At 45.0% G+C, this 17,336-nt stretch overlaps 1 protein-coding gene across 2 annotated transcripts in view; it reads left to right on the plus strand.

The window, feature by feature from the left end:
* The first annotated feature begins 239 nt into the window (after window positions 1-239).
* The window catches only part of ACLY (ATP citrate lyase), a 94,923-nt gene continuing 77,826 nt past the window's right edge, over window positions 240-17,336 (plus strand). For both annotated transcript variants that reach the window (XM_073572373.1, XM_073572374.1), the window contains exon 1: window positions 240-392. The gene's annotated coding sequence lies outside the window, so the exon portion shown is untranslated. The remainder of the gene's footprint in view (window positions 393-17,336) is intronic.

Below are 17,336 nucleotides of genomic sequence, written 5' to 3' on the forward strand. Positions count from 1 at the left end.
GACAAATCTTGTAAGTTTGATACCTTTTATAATCTGTGAAAAACAAAACCAAAAGAATATATAAGCAAAAAGCAGCTCTATATAGTCATTATGTGACACAAACATTTGTAGTACTACGGTATATATAGACCTAATATATGGCAAGACTACATCTCCCAAGCTCCCTTGCAGCATGTTGGGACGTGTCAGGGGCGGTGTCTTTCTATGGGCTGTATGACTCTGATTGGTCGGCAGTTGGCAGACAGTACACGTGGTGTGGGCTGAGCCAATAGGAGCATCGCTAGGTGATGTACCCATGTCAGCAGATGGTGAGGAGAGGCACTGTAGGAAGAGGGGGCTCCGAGGCAGCAACAAAAGAGAAGGAGCTGCCAGAGACAGGATAGCAGAGCCGGGTGAGTGCTGCTGTGTCACTGCAGGACGGGAACATGACTAGTCATTGGGGCGCAGGGCACGGGGTTTGCTGCTATGCCGGCTGGAGCGCTGCTCTGTGCCCATCACTTCCTGCCACCTGTGATGGCACCCAGGTGTCACGGTGCCAGGCCATGGGTAACCCCACTCTGCCTCGTCTCACTGATCCAAGCCCCACAGGCTCTTGCAGTTTAGCAGAAGTTTTTGATAGTTGTGTTCCTGTTTATGAAAGTCTCAGTGTAGCCTGAGGTTGTGATCAGGGCAGATGAGATATGGGGTGCTGTTTGCTGAGGTACCACCTTATCCGCTAACACAGGGTCCCTGGTGTTACATGCAGGTAGCACGGTGACTGCGCTGTACATGGGGGCTCAGCGGTCTACATCCTGCACTACAGCACCCCGTATCTCAGCTTCTCTCGGGCTCTGTATAGTGTGGCTTGCATCACATTAGGTATAAGGCGGTGATTATTATTCCATGGTGCTGTCCGTGACGAGGGGGTTACATACAAATATAAATTACAGGCAAGAAACTAACACTGCCCGGTAGAGAGGGCCCTGGGCTTCCAGTCTACGGGATAATGGGGATGGAGACCGTAGTTTGCGTCAGCAGCGGTGGTGGTGAGATGGCACCCGGGGTATTGCAGGCTGTAAGCTTTCTTGGAGGGGCACGTTTTTAAGTTCCATCTGAAAGGTCTGAGTGTGGTGGGACTTGTGTTTTATAGAGACGCTTGCAATGAATAAGACATGGCTTTTCCTCATTAAAACCCTTGATCTGCAGTCGTCCTGCCCTCCACGTGTTCATGACTGAGATCATCTGAAATGTTCCCGGAGCTCTTAGTGGTGTATGGTGGCTATATAGTATAGCGGTAGTATAATTGTCCTTTCATGCGGTTTGTTAGTATAATAGCAGCCATATCAGTTAATGTATGTGTGCTTTCTGTGTACAGTGACCACCGATGTATGGATTTATAGACCGTACACAGTATAAGGCTTTGTAGGTTAGAGCTCCCCTTTTTCTAATCTATTTTTGGGTTTGTGGGTAAGTGTCCCAAGCTGACGTTCATTCTCTAGGACGTGATCAGCCTTGATTTTCATCTCGCAGATTCTCTCGGCTAAGGGGTCTGTCTAGGCGACTTGCGCTCTTTAATGTATAACTTCAGTCAAACCTGAAAATTCAGGTTTGACCTGTATTGAGCACAATCTTTCTCCCCCTCCTGAGTCAGTTGCAGGAGTCAAGACAACAGAGATCTTGGCCACATCAACTTGTATAGCAAGAACTAGTTGGTCACCAGGGCATTTAGGATATGATTCACTTTATTGATCCCTAGGGAAATTGTAGACTTCGTCCCTCATTCACAAAATGGCGCCCCTATAGGTAGACGAAAAACTATAAAATTCTTTCAGTCCGATTTTGTAAATGAACCTTTGTGTTTTTTTGTTTTTTTTCACTAGGTTGCATTTAGTTGTTCTGCAGCACTTGTCAGCGGCTGCTACACATTGGATGGAGCTGCCTAGTGCAGATGTTCATTGTCTACATTCTGCCCAAGCTAGTATCATTTCAGGATAGGTCATCAATGAACCTGTGAACAGACATCCCCCCTCTAATGTTCCATGGATTCCTGATTTTTGGGAACCCCTCCAATTCTCAGAATGTAGGGGATGCTGCAGTGTATTGCCATCACTGTTATTTCTCTGTGAGGAGCACTGAAGCAGCTCTTCATTCTCCTGATCGGTTGGACTCCCAAGTGATGCCACGTTCTAGTGATATGTCACTTAATCTGAAAAATACTTTTTTCTTGTATTGAGATCCAGTCCTCCTTTTCATCTATAGCGACCTACGGGAGAGCAGAACTCCCAATTGCATAAGAGTCTAGTTATGTGTCCTTTCTTCTCATAATCCCAGACTTTTTGACTTGAACATGTATCTAGATGTTACTATATGCTTCTCAAATTCTGCTTTTCCTATCTGGTTAGGCTATGTGCACACATTGAGTGTTTGTGGTAGATTTTTCTGCAGCAGAAACCAGAGTGTTGGCAGGAATAAAACGTACCATAATGTTTAGTTTTTTTTTTTTTTTTTTTTTTTCCTCCCCATTCATTTGAAGAATGCTGCAGAAACGCAGACAAAATTCTAGATATTGAAAAAAACACTTTGTTCAAATCTGCTAGGTAAAAATGAACAGTACTGTAAAATGTTTCATATTTTGCTACAGAAAAAAAAGTTCAGCTTGTGAACAAGCCCTTACTGTTTTCTTCCTCTCTGTATGTAATTTCTAAGGCCAGTAGCACACTAGTTTGTGCACTTAGTCTATAGCAAGGGTGGGCAATTAATTTTCCCGAGGGGCCACATGAGAGACCATGACTGTTGTGGAGGGTCGAACCAATAGCTTGAAATTAATTCTTTGCAATATTTATTAATATTAATTGTATCCCTTAATATTGAGCAGAATTAAGTATGCTGACACCCCCTATATATCTTTACCCCCCCAGAGCCCCTTATATACAGCATGAGCCCCTCACTGCCTCCCCATGTGCTGTACATCACCCCCATAGAATCCCCATGTTCACCCCCATGAAAAAAAACACCTAATACTCACCTCGGTCCCGTTCCCAGGCGCCCTGCTTCTGTTGCTGTCTCCGATGCGCTGACTCTCCGGCGGTACACAGCTGACGCGATGAAATTACGTCATCGCGTCAGCTGTTTCACGCGCTGATTGGTGGAGGAAGTGGCCGGAAGCCCCTCCTCCACCGATGCTTTCTGAGCTTAGGGAGACAGCGAGCGGGTGGGCACGGGGTGTGGCCGTCGGACCTCAGGTTTCCAGCCCCACGGCTGTCTTGGTCCGCGAGCCAGACTTAGACAGCCAGTGGGCCATATGTGGCCCTTGGGCCGCACTTTGCCCATGTCTGTTCTATAGTATGTTTGTCTATAAATTTTTCCCGACATATACTGTATTCTTCCCAAACCCCCATCCCCCCATAAATCGGATAGAGACCAAAAGGGTACTTGCATATCATTTGTTTAATTGTATAAGGCTAAGTTACCATGATGCGTTTGTTATGCTGCGTATTTTAAAAAAAAAAAAAAAAAAATGCAAGTAACCGATTTTGCATAATGGGTGCAGAAAATCAGCAACATCAAGAGCTCGTCATGGGAACGTGGCTTAAAGGGAACCTTTCACCTGTTCTGTCCGCTATAAGATGCAGCCACCGCCTTTCAGGGCTTATCTACAGCATTCTATAATGCTATCGATAAGCCCAAATCCAACCTGAAAGATAAGAAAAATATGTTTTATTATACTCACTCGGTGCAGTCCGGTCTGATGGATGTCGCAAGTCTTGGTCTGGCGCCTCCCATCTTCTTGTGATGACGTCCTCCTCCTTGCTTCTGTTGCGGCTCCTGCAGAGGTGTACTTGCCTGTCCTGTTGAAGGCAGAGGAAAGTACTGTACTGCGCACTGCAGTACTGAACTCTGCCCTCAACAGGACAGGTAAGTACACCTGCGCAGGAGCGCGATGCCATGAAGCAAGCAGGAGGGCGTCGTCGCAAGAAGATGAGAGGCGCCGGACCCGGACCTGCGACATCCATCGGACTGGACTGCCCCCAACCCCCCAGCCCTCGGGTGAGAAAAAGAAAACTTAATTTTCTTATCTTTCAGGTTGGACCTGGGGGTTTATCTACCTCATTCTATAATGCTGTAGATAAGCCCTGAAAGGCAGCCGCCCGCATCTTATAGCGGCCAAAACAGCTGACAGGTTGCCTTTAAGAAGGCACAGCAGACTGCACTTTCCTCTACAGAGGGCCAATGCAAAGACATTTCTGCCTTGCAGTAAGTGTTTTGTTATGGTGGACAGATGTGGTTGTGTCCATCGTGTCGGGCGTATACCTCCTGTGTGTAGAGCACAGGCACAATGTGTAGCTCTCTCGAACATGATGAATGTGTCACATTGGTTCTTATTCTAAAACATCAGGTTCTCATTTTAGCCCTTAGGAGCAAGATGAAGGCTCCCACATCTATTACATTGGTCACCACATAGTGTCTATAATAAGGATCTAGGCCACAATATCTTCCACGTATTTCTGTGACATATCTTGATAGTCACAAGGTGTGCCTGGGAGGGTGACCTTGTTCTGAAGGCGTTCCTTTATGATAATCATTCCAAGCAGTCCTACTTTTGTAATCCAAGAATGCACATCTCCACCTATCTACATCTGTGGTTAAAGATTGTGCTATCTTGGGAAACTCTCAGTAAAGGTGCGATAACCGCCCACCGATCACGATGCTAATTGGCATGTGGGGAGTATCGCAAAGGTGGCATTAAGGTGAGTGAAGTCTGTGCTGATTGGCTGCAAGGATCACGTGACCTACCAAAGTCATGTGATCCACTGGAGCTGCGTTGGCACTTTAGGGGGAGTATAAGTTATTATTTTACTGGGGAAAAACATGGTTGTTGGAGTAGTGGGTAAGTCCTTTTTAAAGGGGTTGTCCGGTCCAAACCTTTATGTCTGAGTTAACTCCATTCCTGGGTCAGACACCGGCGATTACCCGCAGCGCACACTGCGTATGCTGGGGGTGATTCACTGTGTGTGACTGCAGACTTATCTTTTTGGACCGGATAACCCCTTTAAGGGCACATTCATTCTTACAGGGTTATGAGTTGCTTAAAGGGAGTCTCTCCGCTCAGAAAGATTATTAAAATAAAGTACAGGCGCTCTATGCGCCATGGAGGGGCCAAACAGTTAAGTGCTCCTTCCCACCGGCTAGTTTTCCATCAATCTGTGCCCTTCTGTGGCTCTATAAAGCCAGAGCTGTCAATTAAAGAGGGAGGGTGAGAATGCAGTAAACAAGTAGGAGAGAAGGTGCACTTGACACTTCGAATTGAGGAAACATTGCCCACGTCATTTTTCCCATTTATTTTGACAATTCGCTGGAAGTTCTTAATCTTATCTAAGCAATACTTGATCATAAATCGCAGAAATGTTTTTTTTTTTTTTTTTTTTTCTCCTCCCGCAGTGTAAAAACGTCATTATAATAATGAATGCTGCGTATTCAAACTTGGCTTTCTGCACTTTTAAGCAAATATAAGTACATTAGGGCGGTGTCCCATGGAAAGTGTATGCAAACTTCTGTTTTTGTACAGCGGTGGCACTGCTGGATGGAAATGTAGCCCAAATTACTTGTACGAGTCACTCTACCGCCATGTATTCCATAATTTCTCAACACTCCTTGGCCACGTTTGGGAAGATTTACAGAGTAAAGTTCACCCCCAAAAATGTAGAATATGGTAGAAGACCTTTTTTAATGATTGCCTTAGCCCTTCTTCTTTTGATGCTTTGCTGTGAAGCGTCATAAATTGGGCAAGATCCTCTTTCAAAGTATTTTTCCATAATTAAAACTTTTCTGGTTCCTAGCGATTAATCAAGAGAACGTAGGTCCCTTGTCCTGTTTAGAGTGGCAGCCTGCAAACTCTACAATGGCCCATCTGAAGTCTGTGGCACAGTTAGGCTATGTGCACACGGTGCGGATCCTCCCGCGGATTTTTCTGCATGGATTTTTCTAAATCCGCAGGTCAAATGACCTGCATTTTTCCTGCGGATTTAGTGCATTTTTTGTGCGGATTTACTGCCGTTTCTGTGGCGTTTTCCACCTGCGGATTTGTAGAATGGAGCAGGTGGAAAACTGCAGCAAAACCGCACAAAAGAAGTGACATGCTGCTTCTTTTATTCCGCGAAAAATCCGCAGCATGTGCACAGCGTTTTTTTTTTTTTTTACAAAGCCAATAATGGTACTGTACATCACCTGCAGTACTGCTGCGGATCCACAGCAGAATCCGCACCGTATGCACAGAGCCTTATACGTGCCTAAAATATAGCATTATTCAAGCATGCACAGAAGTTGGTCATAAGTGCTTGTAGCCACGTTTGTGGTTCTTGCTCCATCAGGGTGTATGTACCGTATGTGTGTAATAAGTGTGTGTATGTTTTTATATATTTTATTTCTATAGCACCAACTTATTCTGCAGCACTTTACAATTCACTGAGTATTTGTACAAGCAGACTAAAGGGCCCGTTACACATAGCGATATCGCTGGCAATATCGCTATAACGTCGCTGATTTTGTGACGCAGCAGCGATATTACTAGCGATATCGCTATGTGTGATACTTACCTCCGACCGGCTCCCCTGCTGATTATCGCTGGTCGCGCGAGAAGGTCCTGGATCATTTCTCGTCGTCAGCTTCCTGTGGCGCCGACGAGCGACGCGTGGACGCGGGCGGGAGGACGTCAGGATCGCCTCGTCTGACAGGTAAGTAGCGACCCCCGACCGCTGCTATGTCGCTGGTGAGATCTGCCTGTTTGGCATCTCACTAGCGACCAGTTAGCGATGCACCAGCGATCCATATCGTTGTCGGGATCGCTGGTGCATCGCTAAGTGTAATGGTACCCTTAGACATTATAGAGTAACACATAGTCCAACAGATACCAAGAGGAGTAAGGGTCTTGCTCATAAGCTTACAATCTATAAGAAAATTGGGTAGGCACAAAAAGTAACAATAAAATGCTTGGCGTGTATGGTCCAGCCATCAATATAGTGGGGGCATTCGGATAACGCTGCGTGAGCTGGTCACTAGCCAGTATGTATACAAGTACAGATATAAAGTGCTTATGGACAACATGGAATAGTTAGTTAGATTAGTGAGATGAAGGAATAGGCCATTCTAAAGAAATGTGTTTTTAGGACATTATTGAAACTATGGATACTGGGAATTAACAGGATTGTCTAGGGTATTGCATTCCAGAAAACTGGTGCAGTAGGAGAGAAGTTGGAGACCGAAGTGGGAGATTCGGACTATGAAGGAGCAGCTCTCACAGGAATGTGACAGTTCACCTAAATAATGACCCATTTACACATAGCAATTATTGTTCCAATGCAAATGATGAATAAACAGTCCTCTAACACCTCATTCCATGTTAATGAGCTAAAACCCTAGTTTGGAATTCGATTTAGCATCTATCACAATGTAAATGATGCTTCTGTCCGTTTAGTGAAATTGCTGGTGTCCTAACACCGAATTGAATAAGACTACGAGTGTAATAGTAAACTGCCAATTGCCTGTCACTGTGCAAAAACTATTGGGCCCTAAAGGTATGTTCACACCCCACACTCTATGTTCACCTTTAAGCGAAAGATAGAAAATGTGTTTAAAGATAAAGTCAAATAAATCACAATCTAGTACTAACCCAGAGTAATGAGTTCTATGTATTAAGTCAGAAAGAAGGTCTGGGAGATTTCGGCACAGAAGCTGCAGAACTGTGAAGGCTTCTCCGGACTAGTAAAAGATCAGATATGCAATGTATTTCAGGTAAGCCCCTCATATGTTATAGACAGGTGTCTGCTGAACGATGGTTTGGTCGATCACGTGGTCTGCAACTCTCCCATACAGAGGAGCCGCTGCCACATCCCAATTCAGACATGTCTGCTCTTTCTGTCCCATTACATTTACCAGGGAACACATACACATTAGGATGTTCTTCAGACTAATAATTATTTATTTATTTTACTCATTTATATAGCGCCATTAATTCCACAGCACTTTACAGACATTATTATCACTGTCCCCGATGGGGATCACAATCTAAATCCCTTATCAGTATGTCTTTGGATCTGTGCTTTCAGCGGATCTTAATGTGTATGGAGTCTTTGCATATAGTGACCCTCCACCCTGGGACAGAAAAGTTAGTATACATTTCCTATGTATTGCTATCATACTTGGTGCACTGCGCTTTCCTCCCACTGCCTCCACCACTTAGATCAGCGTTCCACTTCCCTTTGCTTCCAAGACGTCACCTGCCGTAGTAAGTCTAGACCATATCTTCCCTTTCTTTCCTGTGCTGTTGGGTAGGAAGAGCAGGGGAGGTGTGGATCAGACTTAGGCTGGGGTCAGACTTGCAAGAAACTCGCACAAGTCTCGCATCTCCATACCCGACACTGCCGCCGGCACTCGGGACTGGAGTGTGCGGCTGCATGTATTTCTATGCAGCTTAGCGCTCCGGTCCGAATGCCAGCAGCAGTGCCTGGTATTGAGGTGCGAGACTCCTGCGAGTTTCTTGCACGTCTGGCCCCGGCCTCATAGCTGCACTCCCCATTCCACTGCAGTGGTCATCTTGGAAGCAAGAGAGCAACGCAGATCGTAATATAGGAGGCAAATGGAGGACACAAGATACCGAGCCCACATGTGAAATGAGTGGTTATTTTTCAACCCCTGAGCGGATGGTCACTTAACGCTGATCTCTCACCAAATTTCACAATTTAGAATGCATTATTAAATGGATTTATTATACCCGGAGAAGTTTGTGTGTTTACTTGAAAAACGAATGCCAGAATCGGTACATAATCTTTATTTAAAGTTTGTTCCCCGATCTTTAAATTGAGCATTTTCTGAATCCAGCTCTGTCCAGACTCCTAAAATGCTCCGTTTATTATCAGTAATACACCGCTGATATAATGTGAATTTTACGAATAAGAACAACCACCTCATCGGGTCTGGGGGAGCTATGTAATGTATGAATGAAGTTTGTATAGTGAAATCCAGTGACAGATCCGCTCTAAAGGGATATTCTGGTATTTATAATCCATTCAGTGGCTTAGGATAACCAATAGGAATTCAGTCACCATTCAATTATTGGTGGAGGTTTCGGTGATCAGTCGCCCACCTATCTAGTAGAGTTCACCTACTGTATATAGTGGATAGGCGATAGCAATTTTCTGGTAACCCCAGGCTAAAGCCCCCGTCTCACATAGCGAGATCGCTGAAGCGTTACCGATTTTGTGATGCAACAGCGACGACGCCAGCGATCTCGCTACATGTGACACGCAGCGGCGATCGCCGCCCCCCCCCGCTGGATATCGCTGATCGTGCTCTAATGTCCTGGGCCATTTTTTTTCGTCGTCGGCGTCCCGCTGGCCAGCATGCATCACTGTGTTTGACCCGATGAGTGACGCCGTTGGCGACGCACAACTCAGGGACGCAGGCGGGAATCGTCAGGAAAGCTGCTGTGACAAGGTACCAACAACCGCCGAGGATCACCGGATCGTTGCTGCATCGCTGAAGAGATCTGCCTGATTGGCAGCTTACTAGCGATCATTTAGCGTCGCACCAGCGATCCTTACCAGGTCGTATCGTTGTCGGGATCGCTGGTGCGTCGCTATGTGAAACGAGACCCTAACACTTGATATATGTAGATGGTACTATATAATCTACATAAAGTGAACATACTTATTATGCATAACAATAGTCATAGACTGTCTGGTTCTGTATTATACATTCCACTCATGACTGTGACACCTAAAAGAAACCCCTCTGCCCATGGACTGTTAATGTCATTTATGACTTCGGTGCTCCTGTCAGTCTTCCTCCCATTAGTGATTCAGCTGATGGCAGAGTAGAATTTCCATGTCACCGTTGACGTGTCGCTGTCCTGTCTCCGCGTGCTCTTTGCTAAATCACCCGTAGCCTTGTGTTCTCCATACCAATCATAGATCGGAGTTGTGCAGACTGGAATGGGGAGGATGTCTGTGTGTCTTTTTTTTTTTTTTTTGTGTGTGTGGAGTAACATCTGATGTAAGGACTGATAAGTGGCATGCAGATTTAACCTTTGCCATGCCCATTTGATTTAGTGACTACAATGGTATAACCATAAGATCTCACTGTCCAGTTCTTAGAGTATTTCCTGCTGGAATAATAAAATTAAAAATATAAAAACCTGACCTTGGATTCTGTCTGTCTTAATGAAGGGAGTGCTGAAGTAAATGCGCCAAATTGATTAAGAGGAGTGTGCATGTTTAATTTGTTTGGCGCATCGTTCATTTGACATTAGCTACCGCCAGCTAGGGGTCTGCAGTACATTTTGTTTTTTTGCATAAATAAATTTATTAGACATCCCTGACCACGGAGCTGTCTGGGACTGGTGTATAAAACACCACCAAATGCAAATGTCATAGAAATTTGGGCACAGTGTTAAAGGGAACCTGTCACCTGTTTTGGCTGCTGTAAGATACGGCCACTGTCTTGCAGGGCTTTTCTACAGCATTCTATAATGCTGTAGATAATCCCCCGGTCCGACCTGAAAGATAAGAAAAATAACTTTTATTATACTCAAATTTTGTATTTATTTTCAGAAAATGAGAAATCATCAAAATAACAAAAAATGCAGTGCTTGCAGACCTCAAATAATGTTAAGAAAACAAGTTCATAATGATTTAGAAATAACAATGCTAATGTTTTAACTTATTTTGTGGAATAACCATGATTTTTAGTCACAGCTTTCATGCGTCTTGGCAGTCTTTTCCCCAGTCTTTCACACTGCTTTTGGTTGACCTTATGTCAAAAATGTGAGCAGTTCTTCTTTGTTTGATGGCTTATGACTATCCATCATCCTCTTGATTACATTCCAGAGGTTTTCAATGGGGTTCAGCTCTGGAGAATGGGCTGGGATTTGATGTGATGGTCCTTCATCCACACATTGACCTAGCTGTGTGGTATGGTGCTTTGTCCTCCTGGAAAAACCAGTCCTCAGAGTTGGGGAACATTGCCTGAGCAGAAGGAATCAACTGTATTTCCAGTATAACCTTATATGCGGCTTGATTCATACGTCCTTCGCACAGATTAACCTGCCCAATTCCAGCCTTGCTGAAGCATCCCCAGATCATCACCAATCCTCCACCAAATTTCACAGTGGATGCAAGACACTGTGGATTGTACGCCTTTCTAGGTCTCTGTCTAACCATTAGACGACCAGGTGTTGGGCAAAGCTGAAAATTAGACTCATCAGAGAAGATTACCTTACTCCAGTCCTCTACTGTCAAACCCTTATTGTCTTTGACAAACTTCAGCCTGGCTCTCCTTTGCTTCTCATTGATGAAAGGCTTTTGTTCTAGCTTTACATGACTTGAGCACTGCCTCTAGGAGCTGCCATTTGCCATTCCTTTTGTAGGTGACTTGATGTCATCCTGCGGTTGCTGAGTAACAAGATGAATAAGATGACTGTCATCCCGGTCAGTGGAGAGTCATTTTCGCCCTCTGCCGGTCTGTAACTTTGCTGTCCCCAATATCTGCTGCTTGACCTTGTTGTAATGGACTGCCGCCTTAGATATTTTAAGGATGGAGGTTTTACACTTTCTGCCCTTGAGAACGCATGGTAAGGTTTTAATATTAGAGATAGTATAGGACCATCCCGATTTGGGTACCCGTTGTCGTGGTGGGAAGGCTTTTACACTCTTTTTGATTAAAAAAAAAAAGAGTATTTGCTAAGTAACCTATGTTATTTCTATGTACTGTTACTTTTCACTTATGTAAGGCCCCGTCTCACATAGCGAGATCGCTGATGCGTCACTGATTTTGTGACGTAACAGCGATCTCGCTACATGTGACACATAGCGGCGACCGCCACCCCCCCCGGATATCGCTGATCGTGCTCGACTGTGCTGGGCCATTTTTTCATCGCCGGCGTCCCGCTGCCCAGCATGCAATGGTGTGTTTGACCCGACGAGCAACCTCGTTGGCGACGCAGAACTCGGGGACACAGGCTGGAATCGTTCAGAATAGCTGCTGTGTGACAACGCACCAGCGATCCTTACCAGGTCGTGTCGTTGAAGAGATCTGCCTGTTTGGCAGCTTACTAGCGACCATGTAGCGACGCACCAGCGATCCTTACCAGGTCGTATCGTTGTCGGCATCGCTGGTGCGTCGGTATGTGAAACGGGACCCTTACAGCAGGATTTTTGCTCATTTTGTCTCTATCTTAGGTTTTATCTGCTTAATGCCAGTGTGAACATGTTCCTATACGTTGCATGTATACCAACTTTTACTCCGGCTTATTATTTTTGGGTTTTGTTTCTGAAAATGTGCTAGAATCACAGTCCTTTAAATGCTTTTTCGTAAAATCGTAGCAAAAATTTTTTATCAGGTACGCTAAAAAGATGACTTGATGGATTCCTAAAATTCCTTATTTTATTGCTTTACAGTAGACCAGCCTTTAGCTTTGCTGATCAGTGCAGGTGCGCTCTGGTGATTCCGAAGGTTTATACGTACAGGTTGCCCGAGATACAGGTTTCACGAGATGACATGCTGTACCAGATGACATGCTGTACGTGCCTGCTACATCCAATCTGTGACCTCAGCTGTCACTTACTGTACTAATGGCAGCATAAAATCTGATGAGCCATGCAAACAATAGATGCTTACTTATCTGCTGCGTACTTATCTTCTACTGGTCTCTGACTTGGACACTCACTAATTGTCAAGTGTATTTGTTTTCGCTCAGTGGTGTAGTGGAGGAAAGTCATTAGTGTAGAAATCACCAATCATTTATCAAAATAAATTTTATATCCGGCATAGCAAACAATGTTGAGTTTATAACTAACCCAGAATATTGATCTATAGATGTCAGTTGACTCAGCATTTCTAATGTTTTGTACACTTCTACAGTTTCTACCTCTATTCAGCAATTATTTTTTTTTTTACGTCTAATTATAAAAGTGGGTTATTAGTGACCACAATAACATGTTTAGTGTAATACTTGTACATTGAAACTTTGTTAGACCTCATTCAGATGTTTCACATACAGTACGTGTTCTTATCTGTGCTTTGCAGGGTCATGGGAAACATTGGGGGTAATCTTAGGCCCGCTATAGCAGCTACCTGCACCTCTAGATCTCTTATGATATGGGTGGATCAGTTAGAGAAATAACTCCGGGATGGGATACCCAGGAACAAAGTGCTAAAGGACTATCCCCTTGATATGGGGGGCAGCTGCTTTCTTGGTAGAGTCTGCTGAAGAATCCACCATCAGAGTAGCATCCAAGTCTGCAGCTCTCTCGAACGCAGCCCGCAGAGCACTTTGGCTCAAGTGTTGGCCGGGATATTTGCAGACCAAATTAAAGTTATGCTCAATCCCATTTGATGGAGTTATTTTTTATTTTTTTTTTTTTTTTTGGACATACAATAGATGACATCCTTCAGAATGCAGGGGACAAGAAAAAAAGGGTTTCCTAAAGGTACTGTCACACTTAGCGATGTACCAGCGATATGACGCGGTCAGGATCGCTGGTACATCGCTAAGTGGTCGCTAGTGAGCTGCCACATAGGCAGATCTCACCAGCGACATCGCTGGGGACGGGGGTTGCTACTTACCTGTCACACCATGCGATCCTGCGTCCGCCCGCCTGGCTCCACGCGTTGCTCGTCCTCACAGCAGGAAGCGCCGCAGGAAGCTGACGACGAGAAACAGTCCTGGACGTTCTTGCGCGATCAGCGATAAGCAGCGGGGGAGCGGGTTGTAGGTAAGTATCAGACACAGATATCGCTAGCAATATCGCTATAACGTCACTAGTTATAGCGATATTGCTAGCGATATCTCTTAGTGTGACATGCCCTTAACCTGGCCACCCCCACGCTCAAACGGTCTTTTCTGAGTAGGAAATTCTTCCGTAGGAGGCCCCCGAGGGAGCAGAGTAAATGGGACGAGGGGAAGAAGAAAGACAAGGGTTCCCTCTTCGGAATCTCCTCCTGGGATAGAAAGCCCTTGAAGTTGATGTCTTTTCCAGCTGTTTGGCAGACTATCCCGTTATCTTCCGGCCTGGGAAAAAAATTCACAGTCCCTGGATACTAAATATTGTCGGGACAGGCCTTTGAATAGACTTTCATTCACTCCTTACTCAGAACTTTGTTGTGACTTCCCTACGGTCCTCTCCGGAGGAACAAGAGGCCCTGGAGGGAGAGGATTTGGACCTTGTAAGCTAAGCCGTTCTCCAAGAAGTTCCCCCTCAAGAAAGAAGTGAGGGATTCTACTCCCCATTGTCCGGTATGACCCATCTGGTTTGTTTACCAGGAACAATCATAAACCTGAGGGGGTTGAACAGTTATGGAAAAACTCAAATTCAAGATGGAGTCAATAAAGTCGGCCATCAAAATACTGTTTCCAAATTGCTTCATGACGGTACTGGATCTCAGCGACGCATACTACTACCATATCTCTATACACAAAGACTCTGAGGTTTCTCAGAGAAGCGGTTTTCATAAAAAGAGAAATAAGGTGTTTCTAGTACGGAGCCCTTCACTTCGGGTTATCAATAGCCCCTAGGGTATTTACCAAATTAGTGGTGGAGGCAGTGGCGCACCTGAGAGAACAGGACATTTTGATAAACTCTTATTTGGATGACTTTTTGGTAAAGGTCAACTCAGCTCAACTGTGCAGAGAACACAGCCGGAGAACTAAATAACCCTAAAGCAAGAAAGGGGAAATCTAAACTGCTCCAGAGCAGACCCAAAGGAATAGATAGCCCTCAAACATATACTGTCGGTGAGACAAGATGAAAACACAAACGCAGATAGGAAAATAGGCTGAGCAACAGGGCCAAAACTAACTAGACAAGAAAGGAAAGACACTGTCTGCAATCACGCAAAAAAAACCCTGCAAAAAAATGCCCAACACGTGTGATAGAAAAAATACTGAAGTCACTAGACTTCTCCCACTATATCAGCACTCTGATATATTCTGAAAAATGATCAAAGAGATGCCACTCTAATAAGGGACAAAAACAAACTGGCACAAACCGTAACATAAGGATGGAAAGTCAGCACAGCCCCAGCCGGGGCTGGCTGACCACACAAAACTGAAATAGACAAAACCAAATCAAATGTGAACAATAGCAAAAGAACACTTGGCTTGAGCATGCAGGGTCTGAGCTGGAAACTAAGGCTACGTGCACACGCTGCAGATTCCGCTGCGGTTCCGGCCGCTGCAGACCCGCAGCAGTTTTAGCTGCGGTGTACAGTACCATTCAAATGAATGGTAACCAAAAACCGCTGTGTAGACGGTGCGGATTTATCTGCGCGGTTTTCCTGCAGTTTTGAAACCGCAGAAAGAATTGACATGTCAATTCTTTCTGCGGAATCCATCTCCACCATTGTGGAGATGGTGAAACTGCAGGCTAAACCGCAGATAAACCGCAGGTCTTTTGACCTGCGGTTTTTGCAAAATCCGCGAGGATGAATCCGCAGCGGATTCTGCAGCGTCTGCACACACCCTAAGACCTCAGGAGGCAGGAAAAAGTCACCAGCAGGGATAGAGGGAGTCGGCTGTCTTAAATCCAATCAGAAACTCCAGATGTCCAATCGTCCTCCTCATCAGGTGGCAGACATCTGTTAATTAGATCAGCTCCATTACCTCCTGTAACCACCAAAGGGAGCCCGGAAGGTTCACTAGTAACCAGAGGTAGGCCAGAAAGTGAATTCACAACAGTAACTTGAGGAGGGGTCACCGAACCCTCATCCACGCCACCAGGCCGATCAGGATGGGCCCGGTGAAAAGCACGAACCAATCTATTGGCATGAATATCGGAAGCAGAGACCCAAGAGTTATCCTCCTGGCCATAACCCTTTCATTTGACCAAGTACTGGAGTCTCCGTCTAGCCAAAGGAGAATCCAATAATTGTTTTCTACCTCATATTCCACATTGCTTTTAACCAATACAGGGTCAGGGGATGCCGCCATAGGAACTACTGGCTCAACAAACCTCTTCAACAGAGATTTATGAAACACATTATGGATCTTAAACCTAACTGGAAGCGCCAATCGAAAAGAAACAGGATTAAGAATCTCCAAAATATTATAAGGTTCAATGAAACTTGGCTTGAACTTTGGAGACGCAACCTTCATAGGAATATTCTTTGACGAAAACCAAACCATATCACCCACTTTAAACCTGGGACTAATCGTCCTATGCCGGTTAGAAAACCGTTGGGCTTTTTCCTGAGAGAGGGACAACTTATCCACCTCTTGGTCCCAAATCTGCTGCATTCTCTCTACCACAGTGTCCATACTTGGGCAGGTCGAAGATTCCACTTGCCCCAAAGAAAATCGAGGATGAAACCCAAAGTTACAGAAAAAGGGTGACATCAAAGTGGCAGAACTAGCTCTATTGTTTAGCACGAATTCGACCAAGGGCAAAAATGAGACCAAGTCATCCTGATCAGCAGATATAAAACATCTCAAATAGGACTCCAGAGTCTGGTTTGTTCTCTCAGTCTGCCCATTGGTCTGAGGATGAAATGCAGAGGAGAAAGATAACTGAATTCCCAGTTTGGAACAAAAAGCTCTCCAAAATCTGGAAACAAACTGAACTCCTCTGTCCGACACAATGTTCTCAGGAATCCCATGCAATCGAACCACCTGTTGTAAAAACAAGGGCACCAATTCTAAAGAAGATGGCAACTTTGGGAGTGGTACAAGATGGATCATCTTAGAAAATCTATCACAAATCACCCAGATAAGTCATTCTCTGAGAGACAGGAAGATCAGAAATAAAATCCATTGAGATATGGGTCCATGGCCACTTGGGCACCGGCAAGGGCATCAACAACCCACTAGAACGAGAACAGGGTTTAGACCGAGAAGTCCCACAGGACTGCACAAAATTCCTGACATCACGAGATAAGGCAGGCCACCAAAAAGACCGACTCACCAAATCTCTGGTACCAAAAAGACCTGGATGACCAGCCAACGCGGAGCAATGAATTTCAGACATCACTCTCTTCCTCCACTGGTCAGGAACATACAATTTTCCCATAGGGCAACGCTCAGGTTTGTCCTCCTGAAATTCCTCCAGGGCACGTCTCAAATCGGGTGAGATGGCGGAAAGAACTACAGTACACCCTCACCTAGAATGGCAGGCTCGGTCACAATAAGAGAATCCGCAAAGAAACTCCTAGAAAGGGCGTCCGCCTTAACATTCTTAGTGCCCGGAAGAAAAGAGACCACAAAATTAAAACGCGTGAAAAACAAGGCCTACCTAGCCTGTCTAGGATTCAAGCGTTTGACTGATTCAAGATAAATCAAATTCTTGTGGTCGGTGAGGACCACAACTTGATGT

This window comes from Dendrobates tinctorius, unplaced genomic scaffold (genome assembly GCF_039654945.1).
Source record: "Dendrobates tinctorius isolate UK_male_01 unplaced genomic scaffold, ASM3965494v1 ptg000032l, whole genome shotgun sequence".
Taxonomy (NCBI): domain Eukaryota; kingdom Metazoa; phylum Chordata; class Amphibia; order Anura; family Dendrobatidae; genus Dendrobates; species Dendrobates tinctorius.